This window comes from Strix uralensis, chromosome 4 (genome assembly GCF_047716275.1).
Source record: "Strix uralensis isolate ZFMK-TIS-50842 chromosome 4, bStrUra1, whole genome shotgun sequence".
NCBI lineage: Eukaryota > Metazoa > Chordata > Aves > Strigiformes > Strigidae > Strix > Strix uralensis.
The window spans coordinates 120,238,707-120,250,549 of NC_133975.1; the positions used below are offsets into that span (position 1 = coordinate 120,238,707).

At 39.2% G+C, this 11,843-nt stretch overlaps 1 long non-coding RNA gene across 1 annotated transcript in view; it reads right to left on the minus strand.

Annotated features, from left to right (window-relative positions):
* Positions 1 to 11,843, minus strand: part of LOC141943459 (uncharacterized) — a 183,214-nt gene that overhangs the window by 29,925 nt on the left and 141,446 nt on the right. The gene's annotated exons all lie outside the window — the stretch shown is intronic.

Genomic DNA, 11,843 nt, shown 5'->3' on the forward strand with positions numbered 1-11,843 from the left:
CCCTCATTACCATGAGGGGAATTCATTGTTTGTGAGATTTTTTTCCTTCCTTCTCCCAGATGCATTTTAGGACAGTTCTTATCTTGAGTGTGTATCAATTTGGAAGAGTTCTTAGCTACACTATTGATTATATCCAACAACAACAAGCATTTAGAGCTTCACACACTATCTCTAGAGCTCTTCAAAAACTTGTAGCCAAATTCTTGGCTGTGCCAGAAAATCTGTGTTAGAATCACAGATCACAGAATGACTGAGGTTGGAAGGAAACTCTGGAGGTCACCTTGTCCAACCACCCTGTTTAATCAGGGCCACCTAAAGACAGTTGCCCAGGAGCATGTCCAGGCAGATTTTTAATACCCCCAAGGTGGTAGAATCCATAACTTCTCTGGGCAATCTGTACCAGTGCTCAGTCATCCTCACAGTAAAATAGTGTTTCTTGATGCTCAGGAGGAACCCCCTGTGTTTCAGCTAGTGCCCACTGCTTCTTATCCTGTCACTGAGCACCACTGAAAAGAGCCTGGCTCTGTCTTCTTTGCACTCTACCTTCAGGTAGGTATATATAATCAATATATATTGATAGGATCCCTCCAAGCCTTCTCTAAGCTAAACAGTCACAACTCTCTCAGCCTTTCCTCATAACAGAGATGCTCTAAACCTTTAATCACTTTTGTGGCCCTTTGTTGGACTCTCTTCAATATGCCCATGTCTCTCTTGTACTGAGGAGCCCACAACTGAACACAGTACGTCAGGTGTGGCCACACCAGTGAGAGTAGAGGGGAAGGATCACCTCTCTCAACCTGCTGGCAAAGCTTTGTCTAATGCAGCTCAGGATATCATCAGCCTTCTTTGCAGCAAGGGCATATTGCTGACTCACATTCATCTTGGTGTCCACCAGGATCCCCGAGTCCTTTTCTGCAGATCTGCTTTCCAGCTGGGTAACCCCAGCATACATCGGTGAATGAGGTTGTTTTTCCCCAGGTGCAAGAGTTCGAACTTCCCCTTGTTGAAGTTCATGAAGTTCCTGTCAGCCCATTTCTCCAGCCTGTCGAGGTCCCTCTGCATGACAGCCCAACTCTCTGGTGTATCAGCCACTCCTCCCAGTTTTGTGCCATCTGCAAATTTGCTGAGGGTACACTCTAAGATGCAAAACAGAATCAGAACCAGTATTGACCTCTGGGGTACACTGCTAGTCACTGGACTCCAACTAGACTTTGTGTCACGGATCACCAACCTTCAGGCTCAGCAGTTCAACCAGTTTTCAATCCTCCACACCATCTCCTCATCCAGCCCATATATCAAGAGTTTGTCTATGAAGATCCTATGGAAGACAGTGTCAAAGGCCTTACCAAAGTCCAGACAATATCTACTGCTCTCCCCTTGTCTATCAGGTCAGTTATTTCATCCTAGAAGTGTATCAAGTTAGTCAAGCATGACTTTCCCTTGGTGAATCCATGCTGAATACCTCTGATGATATTCCTCTCATTCATGTACCTGGAAATGGTTTCCAGCATTAGCTGTTCCATCACCTTTCCAGGGATTGAGGTGAGGCTGATCAGCCTGTAGTTTCCTGGGACCTCCTTCTTTCTCTTCTTGAAGATGGGATCAATCATTTTTCTGTATCAATTCTGTTCCCCTCTAAAATTCACAAAAACTCCCTGGCCTTATCCAGAGATAAGACCTGTAGAAGTAGAGCATGTGTACCCAGAACAGGGAAGCCTTTCATCACCCTTTCACAACCAGAGAGGTAGAAGCTGGTTCACACTTGTTGCTGTGTAATTAAGTTAGTAAGATGCTGAATCCACGTGAATATATCCTACCCTCTGGAAGGGCTTATTTTCTCAGACTTACCAGCAACTGCCATGGTTACAAGGCTTCAGAAACTGGCTTACATGCATATGGCAGGGTAAGTACATGGTGACTTGAGCTTTGGGGAAGACAGAGGTATCTCAGAAGATTTAGTGGTACAGTCATGCTCAGGTACTTCCATGAGGTGGTTGGCAGTAGAAGAATCTTTAAGTTGACAGAAAAGGTCATAACTATTCAGAAGTTGGAAGATGAAGCCAACTGAACACACAGGAATCTATTTTCTTTTTTTGTAAATGACGCAAGTAATCTCTGAAACAATGTTCCTAGTGTTGCAATGTATTTTGTATCCCTTTAATTCACACAGAGGTTAGATATCCAGTTAAAGGGACACTATAACTTGTTTACTTGTCACAATGTATGTTTATATTAAATTTCAAAGAAGGGAGCTGTGCAAAGCACACATCAATTTGGCTTTTCAGCAACCTAGCTAACACAAAACTGGTATGTATAGTATAAAAAGAATCCTCAATGATGAGGACCTATATTGTAAAATAGAAACATGAAATAATAAGTTATTACACTGGTAGTTCCTTATTCTGTAAGTTTAAAATGTTATAAGGTAAATATAGGGACTATTTAAACAAGTTTCCTTTAAGACACAGGTTTTTCCTGTCTCTCAAGATAATTTAAAGTTTGACAGTGCTAATTATGATGATACTGTACTAGAAGAATAATGGAAATGAGATATTAAACGTCAGAAGATTTTCAGTGTATACTGTAGGGTGCATTGCATTTTAGTATGTTTTCTAATGTACATATTAATAAATGAGAAAATTCTATGTTGTTGAGTGCTAGTGGTGGTTATGACTTTCTGGCAGTCTTACAGCCTTACAGCCATCCACGTACACTAGCTCATTATAATTACTGCTTCAGTATATTAACAACTGAGCATAAACATTTTAAATCATAATTTAGCAGCTTTTATGTTTGCTTTACCTACTTCTTAGACACACTAATACCTTTTAATAAAGCTTTGCAATTCAAGATTATAGGACCTTCATGGAGAAGCCCTCAAAGCACTTTACAAATCCCATTCACAAAACCCTGTGAATAAAGATTATCCTCATTGTTGAAGATCAGTAAATTAAGAAACAGCATTTCAATAGTCCACGTAAGGTAACTGTTGAGTACAATACTCAGTTCTTAATTTTAGCCCTTGTTCTAACAATTTTCTTTCATATCCTCATTTATTTTTCCTAAAAAAATGTTTCAGATTGCAAGTGATATTAATTCATAAAATCTATAGAGGTAGATTTGAAAGAAGAACATTTGGCACAGCAGTGTATGCTTTTTAGTGTAAAAAGATGAGGTTTCTAGAAAGTCTTTCTGACAGTGTGTAACAACTACCTGAAAGGAGGTTGCAGAGAACTGGGGATGAGTCTCTTTAACCAAGTAATAAGCGATAGGACAAGAGGTAATGGCCTCAAGTTGCGCCAGGGAAGGTTTAGACTAGATATTAGGAAGCATTTCTTTACAGAACAGGTTGTTAGGCGTTGGAATGGGCTGCCCAGGGAGGTGGTGGAGTCCCCATCCCTGGAGGTGTTTAAGAGTCGGGTCGACATAGCACTGAGGGATATGGTGTAGTTGGGAACTGTTAATGTTGGGTTGATGGTTGGACTGGATGATCTTCAAGGTCTTTTCCAACCTAGACGATTCTGTGATTCTGTGATTCTGTGACATGCATGGGCATCTCCTAAGTAAACTGCTCCAGTCCTCTTTTCTTCCATAGTTCTTGTATGAATAAGCATTTGGACTTGTTTTTGACATTGAGTTCAACAGTGCCACACCTGAACAGTGCGATACAGAGAACTGCTATCTCTTACCCAGACTGCAACAAGGTGTCCCTTCAGGTGGTGTTCAGAACTGTGTGAAGGTTCTAGACCTTCACCTGCCATTTAAACTGGTCCTTTTAGTGCACTTTTCTCCACTTGTTTAAGAGAGGAAATACAGCCTGTCAGATGTGACCTTGTGTAGTGATATCTTTGTGTTCAGACCTGCTCTGCTGCAGACCTGACTTCTTACGACTGTAGTTTAGGCTAAGAACTGCTATACCTTCACCAGTGCAGCTCCTTAGGGTAATTTCTCTCATCATTTGTGATGGGAGTCCACATTAGTCAGGCTATACTGATGGACTCCAACAAGTGAATAAGGGTTATGTTCCAGCCTAAATATATTGTTTGGTTATACATAAGTCCCTGTCCCTTTTTGTTCTTTACTTGCTCTCCAGGTACAGATCTCATGCTTTTCACCTGCCAGCTACTACTAATTTCTTCTTCTCCTGTCTCTCCTCTCAGACAGTTATTCTTAATACAATTTTATTCCATTCACTCGCATCTCTCCCACTCTTTTCTATATCTGAGGTGAGAGACTCAAGAAGATTAAAGCTCAGCAATGTTTTACTGTCATTAAAAGGGGATTGGAGGATGGAATATCCTTGTCTTCCCACAGTGGATCTCAGCCCACCATAGTAATACTACCAGAGCAAAACCTAATGTGTATGATTGGGTGAGACATAATATGCTGATCGTAGTATATTCAGAAGTGGTGAGGTAGCCATGCCCTGTATTATTTACTAAGATTACACCGATATCCCAAACGTAACACTGGAGCTGTGGCCACTGTATTAAAGCCCTAGAGTACTGTAACTTTAAGGTGTCCTTAAATAACTTGCAAAACCAGCCTAGAAAGAATAAAGATCAGATAGTGAAAGAATTTCTATTATGTAAGACATCAGTATTCTTTTAGTCTAGCCTTTTTTGTGGCTGAGCTGAAACAAAAGAATACATATTTCCAGAGAAAGGAAGTAAAAGAACAGATTGTAATGTAGAAATCCAGCAAGAATAAATGGTGCTTGCTTTTTTTTTTTTTTTAAATTGCTGAAGAGTTGTGCATGACTTTTTTGTAGCTAATGCCCCCACATCCAGGAACTATCATGGACTAAAAGACTTCAAGATTATATATTTAAATATTGATGGATTGTTAAATGTAAGGTGTTACTGAGTACTCTAAATCTTTACAGAAACCCCTAACAGCCTGATCCTACTATTGTTGTTGCTGTTATTAGACAAAATGCTCCAAGTTCCTAAGGGAACATAGAAAAAAATTAGCATTAGCTTCCAAGACATATACTCTAAGAGATGGATTCTGTCACCTATACTCCTGTGCAGTACTTCACCCTCTAAATATTCCTTCTAAAATCAGTGGAAGAGTCATATGGCCGTGACTTGACAAAACACAGAAAAGCAGTTTAAACTAGCTAGTTTGGTTTGCCATCTTCCAGAGAGGTTACATGATCAGAAGAACAATTCTGTGTTACCTCTGTGCCTGACCTCTCATACCATCATAACACACCCCAGAGTAGGGTGTGCTACAGTACTAAACAGTAGTAATAACTCTGGGATCCTCATAATCTGCATCGGTCTTATAACTTTTTGGGGTTTTTCTGGTTTTCTGGGACAGGAACACATTTAGTGATGTGATTTGGAGCAGTAGCAAGTGTCCTGTGGATGATTAAAAGCAACGAACAAGGCTCGGTTCTTTATGTACCCTGACTCAATAGCTTGCTATATCTGGTCTCCTTGACCTTGTACGAACATGTGCAAGGCTGTCCTGAGTAAGGATAAACTCACTCTGATGTGCTGAACTGTACACCATATGAGGTATTTAAACGATATAATCAAAACACAGATTTTTGTTGGTAGCACTATACATGGCAGAAAGATGACATTAGTATTTAGAAGATCTGAAAGAGGGAGACTGCATCGCTAGTAGGAGATTAAATGCTTTGGCAGAAGACAAAGAAAGGAAATATTTTCTTACATTAAAGAAAAACTTGAGAGTTGGCAAGGAGCTGAATACAGAGACCCCCTAAGCTACACTAAACTTTTCTCTTATAATTCCTCCACCCTCTAAGATGAACTGTTTGAAATTCCAATTAGCCCCTTAATAATCATGACTGTTATCTAATGATGAATAAACCATCTGCAGAAAATATTGCAATCACAGACACAGCTGTTACCATATGCTGAAATTTTCTTACATGACCTTGGTTGCTACAGTACCTACCAGCTGAAATAAGACGTGGAAATATTGCCAGCTTCAATTAGACTAGCAAGCTGTTCCTTTCCCAAGGCTGTTTAGGCACTTCAGCCATTAACATAAAACACAAACCAAGGAGTTATTATAAATTTTGACGACCCGTTCTTAAGCTGAAGAGGTGAAATTCTGGAAAGAATTTCAATTCATCATTATTAATGTGGCTAAAAATAGAAAACACAAGTACTTGATTTCAAAAGGTCCCCAATTATCTGTTGCTTCTAGAAATGGAATCTTAAGCCAGGGGGGCGCAGGAAGCAGAGAAGCCCTGGAAATGAGCTGCCTTGGGTTTATTTAGAACAAAAGCACAAAAGGGGATTTTTGGCAAAGATGACTGGCATGCTTTACTTTATTCAACAGGTAGGAAGTATGTGACCTTGTTTACTGTTTGTCTACCATGAGGTCTATTTCTAGCAACCTGAGACATTTTAATAAAAGTAATCCTTTAAAACCTTTCCAAATCTAAACTTTCAAACATGCATTTGTAGTAAGGAGGTGCCAGTTTAATTATGTATGCCTTTGTCAAGTAGTAAATATTTTAATCTTTCAGAGATTTTACGTTAGCCTTTCTAATCCATGTAACCCTTTCTATATTCCACCAATATCAAAATGCTGAATTTTAATATAAAACTTAACAAGTCTAATGAAACCAATGTAATTTCTTAGGCCAGGAAAATTACAGTGCCTTTTAATTGCTTATATTATCCATTCAGTTTAATACATTGCAATAAAGGAACAAAAGGGATGGAGAGAATGAAGAGTGTGGGTTAAATTACAGTGCCTGCAAGCACTATTTTGTTTTATAGATTGGTCACTAGCAGTTCAGTGTGTGATATCAGTATTTAAAACCCAGTTTCTCAAGTAATTTTTGTAGGATGACTAGGTCACATGGCTTTTTTCTACTCTCAGAAAGCTGAAACTAGTTCCGTAAGGGAGTTCTGTGGTCAAGATAATGACTCTTCTGACTCATTTTCCATGGACATTCTCTAATATCTACATAAAAAGTAATGTTTCTGTAAACAGTTCAATTGATATTATTCATTGCATAAGGATACTAGAATTGCTTATGGGATGCCTGGTCATGATTTGTGGCTTTTCATTCCTTCTTCTATCTGGTAATTGTATCACCTGAAGTTAAAAGGACATTAAATATATAACTGCAACTATTTCCATGACTTACAAACATTTTATGTCACTTCAAAGGAGAGAAGAGATGGTCTATACTGAGATATGGTCCAACTTCTCAGTATGTAGGGAAGAAAGGGAAAAGTAGAAGTAGTCAGTCACAGAAATTGCTCAGCTTCTTCCTCCGCCACAATCTCCTTCTTCATTCTGCACATTTGTAATTCTCTTCTCTTCCTCACCTAATCAATAAACTCCCATTTTCTATTTCAGTACACCTTTAAAGCATGTTCCAAGTGTCACACTAAAGAAGCACAGAATGTCTATGCCATTCCCAGACTAAGAGCTCATTCACACAATGTGGTAACTGACCTACGTTTTCCAGGTCTATGCTCCAGAACACACCAAAAGCCCTGAAGGAGTCTGACCTAAACACCTTGTTGTGTATCCTGCTAAACAAAACAGTCCCACTCAATAGATAATAAACAATTAACAGGATGTTGCTAATAATGTTTTATAGTAAGGGAAACCCTGACTTAGTGAGGACAATGGGAGTTTTGCTACTGCCTTTGCAAAAGCCAAGACTTTCCTCACTACAATTACAATGGAATTATGCTGGCATACACTTTAGAATGCTTGTAATTATCACTAGTTCATATAATTCAAAAGCTCAACGCACGAATCAGATTATTTATAGTGTAGTTAGAAGAGTTTCTGTGTTTGTACATATGCCCATGTATAGCCAAGTATACTGATGTTGGAATATTAAGCCATATAATAACCTTAAAGCTATATGGTAGTAATCTCTTACTATTTCAGCAAACTCAAACTGCAGTTAGTGAATGGGAGAGGTGCAATGGCAGTGTGTGACCTGACAGACTGCATAAAACACCTGTCTGGAAAAGGTAAAGCATTCTGCAGCCGTATCTCAAATCCTGCCTGTCTCATGGGCTTAGGTCTCTAACTGTAAGCATAGGTTGGATGACACCATGAAACCTGGATTCACAGATCTGAGACTTTTAGGAATGTAGGAAAGCATGCAGAGATTTAAGCTGAGGAGAGCTGTGAACATAAAGGAACCACTTTACATGGTTCCACCTTCACTGGGAGCACCACTGTCATCAGAGTTGAGTGTGGAGGTGGACCGGCATTCACAGCTCCTGGCAGGGAGCTACAACATGGACATGTCCATCAGGGACATGCTCGAGAAAAGGAGAACTGGGTGCTCAGAATCAGAGATTGGGGATCAAGGTCCAGGATCCAGTACCCTCTTATAGAACAGCCCACAATGTGGTTTCTTCATTCAAGGTTGGGACATCTGTTTAGACATGGTATGCTTTGAGCAGCAAATTCCTTTACTTTCTAAATCCATCGAGTCACACCAAACTTTTAACACTTCAAATTGTGAAAATTAAAGTTCAAGGAAAATGTAATCAAATTTTGAGTTGTGTTGTGATGCCAGAAGCTTGAAATAGCCTTGAATATTTCCTCCCTTCTTCTTCCTCTGGCAATATTGTGGAGACAGAAGGAAGGAATGGATGGGTTCAGAATAACACTGTAGGAGAGGTGGTACAGGCAAAATAGGTGTAACTGTATTCAGAATTGGTTTTATATTTACCTATAAGCTTGGAACATAATCCCAAGCAATATTTTGGGAGCCAGTGTAGTCACTGTCATATAACAGGAAAGATCTATTTCATTTTTTATGTAAAAATCTCTTTAGACTCATTTTTAATCTATAAACCTAACCCCTTAGACAGTCTGACCTAAAAACATACATCTTTTAGTTCCAGGTGTTGTAATTCTTGCTGACAGACTGATTCTAAAGATCCACTCTGTAGGCCAGTGCTTCTTAATTTCATTTAATTGAATGACCGTAAGGATGTTTTTAGGGAAAAAACCCACAGACCATCTCTACAGTGTTCCCACAATTGTCTTCATTTACAAGCAACTAAAAATTAGGCTAAAGTTTGAATGTTCATTTATTACAAAATGAAAGAAAATCTGTTTGCTTGGAAGTATGGGGAGTATGTGTTGTTTCTTTCTAATTTCACAGACCAATGTATTAAACTCTACCAGTGATGCATGGAACACAGTTTGAGAAACACAACACAAAAGAACTATTGGAGATACTGTATTGGATTCAGATTGTATGATATCTTGGTTCCTAGGGATGGCTGCTTCATGTATTAATGTGTTGGAAATAACCATGCTTGATCGTTTGACTGATATCCCTGATGCATCTGCTAAAAAGTGAGCAGAGTTGATTGTACCAGATAAGAAGTATGTTGCTGTTGCATACATGAAATTTGGCTATTAGTTGTCTGTAGCTCAACAGACAACTACAGTCAACACTGGGTAAACTCTGAAGTTTGGCAAGGCTGCCATTGTCAGCTTGGAAGACAGAGGGAGAGAGTTTTATAGGAACCATGTGAGGGAGTGCACAGATTTATTTCTCTCTTGCCATCCTGGCCAATGGTCTGAGGAAAGAAAGGCTCTTCATGGAAAAATGAACTTAAGAAGTGGTGATACAGTACCAGTGTAAAACCAAGGACTCAACACAAACTCTATACCTTTCTGAATCCACAGACCTTTAAAATTTAAAGTCATATGACAATATACCAAGAAAAGCATTTGATGGAGAAGAAACTCCTATGTTGAGCCTAGAAAAGCTATTGTGTTGACATAATAACCTTTCCCTCTTGGAAGAAAATACCAACTCGGATATCTTCCATGGCACTCTTGTATTACTGGTTTTCTTTTATGCTCATTCAAAAACTGATTAGCTTTACAATTTCCCTTTCCTTGCTTAGGAAATAGATATCTGGAATTGTCATCCTCAGCTTTTCTGTTTCAGTCTTGTTAATTAATCTCAATCCATTTTATTTTCTAGAAATACTGGTAATGCACTAAATATGCATATTATTAGAACCGATTTAAAATCCTTGGGACAGCTGTTTCAGAACATATTTCCTTGAAAATAATTTTCAACCTGAAAAGCAGGATTAATTAGCTTTGCAATGACCTACATATATTGTTGAAAGTGCCTGATTGCTATCAGCCATTCAAGGAAAAAGCTAAGTAAATTGCACTTAGTTGATCTCATACAGGGGGCATGGAAAAAGAGAGCACATTATTTACAGGGGGAAAGAAATAACATGCTAGAGACATCAAACAATCTATTGACATCATCTGGCAACTCGTTTGAATTTATACTCAAGGAAAAATGTATTAGAACCTGAGGGTCAAGGCAACAGCAGAAAATAAGATCATTGTCATTATTATGAACATCAGTAACTGTTGACAGTCTCTGTCTGATGATGATTTTACTGCTGCCTGTCTGTCAAAAAATGTAAACACATATTATTAGTCTATCTCTGGTCATGCAGCACCTCTCATTTTTTATCTGGCATTATTTCTGGAGTTTGTAACTTTGCAAGTATTCTGAAATTTAGGCCTTTTTGGTGTATTTTTATGCTATGTTGTACACTGCATAGACACTTGACTGTGTCTGGGGCTCTACAATAATATTTGTAGGGGAACATGAACCAACCCAGTATATGCAACACCTGTCCATTCTCCTACAGCAATGAACGATAATGGTTAAATTGCACAGTGTGGAGATGGCAGGATATATGAGAAGAGGATACATCAAGTCTTTGTGTGGACTGGACTTTGATCTCTTGTGAAGCAACATCCCAGAAAGAAAGCCTAGACAGGGTTACATTAGAAGATTGACTGTCAGGGTAGCCCTCAGAGTTGCTCAGTAACCAGGAGGGATCAAGAAAAATCCATGAAGGAAGGAATCAGCTTCAGGACAAACTGAATGAAAGGGTTTGAAAAGCCTGCATGGAGCAGTGGCCACAGGCAAGCTCCCTGGACAGAGATACCCTCAGAGTTTTGTCTACATTATATTTCCCTCCTCAACTTTCTCCTCTCCACATTGAAGAGTCTGTCTCCATATGGCAACTTCTCCATCCTCCTAGTAATTTTATTTGCTCTTCTCTGTACCTTCTCTAACTTCACTATGCCCTTCATGAGATTCAGAGTCCAGAACTGTACACAACAGTCAATAACTGACAAACAGTCAACAACAGCAAAAGACACTCAGTGTTATTTGCAGTTCTCCTTCCTGGTGTTGCCTAACATTTTGGGGGTTTTTTTCAGACTTATGCTACACACTGATCTGGTGGTTGCAGAAAATTTTCAGTGATGACTCCACGAACTCCCTCCAGAGTTGTAGCTGCCTGTTCAGCGCTCAGCATCACGTAAACATGCTTTAGACTGCTGTTCTTTTGATGCCTAACCTGATGTTTTCAACACTGATGAGTTGAAAACAGCCACCTCCTGCCTGCCCACGCACTCAGTTTGGTGAGGTCTTTCTGGGGTTCTTCACTACCAGTGGGACATCTGATGATCTGAAAAACGCTGAATATCAGCTGCAAACTTGCCAGTTTCCCTGGCTTTTCCTTCCCCAGGTCACTGATGCAGATGCTGTATAAAACTAGTACCACTCCTTTAGGGACTCTGTTTTTTCAATAATGATAAATATTAAAAATGAGACCTATTAAGTGGCATGCAAGGTGGGCAATTCTAATGCAGCTAGATCAGAATCTGGACATTTTATTTATTTCTTATTGAATCTAGCATATATACTCTATGTGCAGCAGTGAGAAGTAGTACCATACAGAATAGAAGACCTTTGTCAGCACTGTTAAGAAGACAAAGGCTCATCTACCCAGACCACAGAGCTTTTGCAG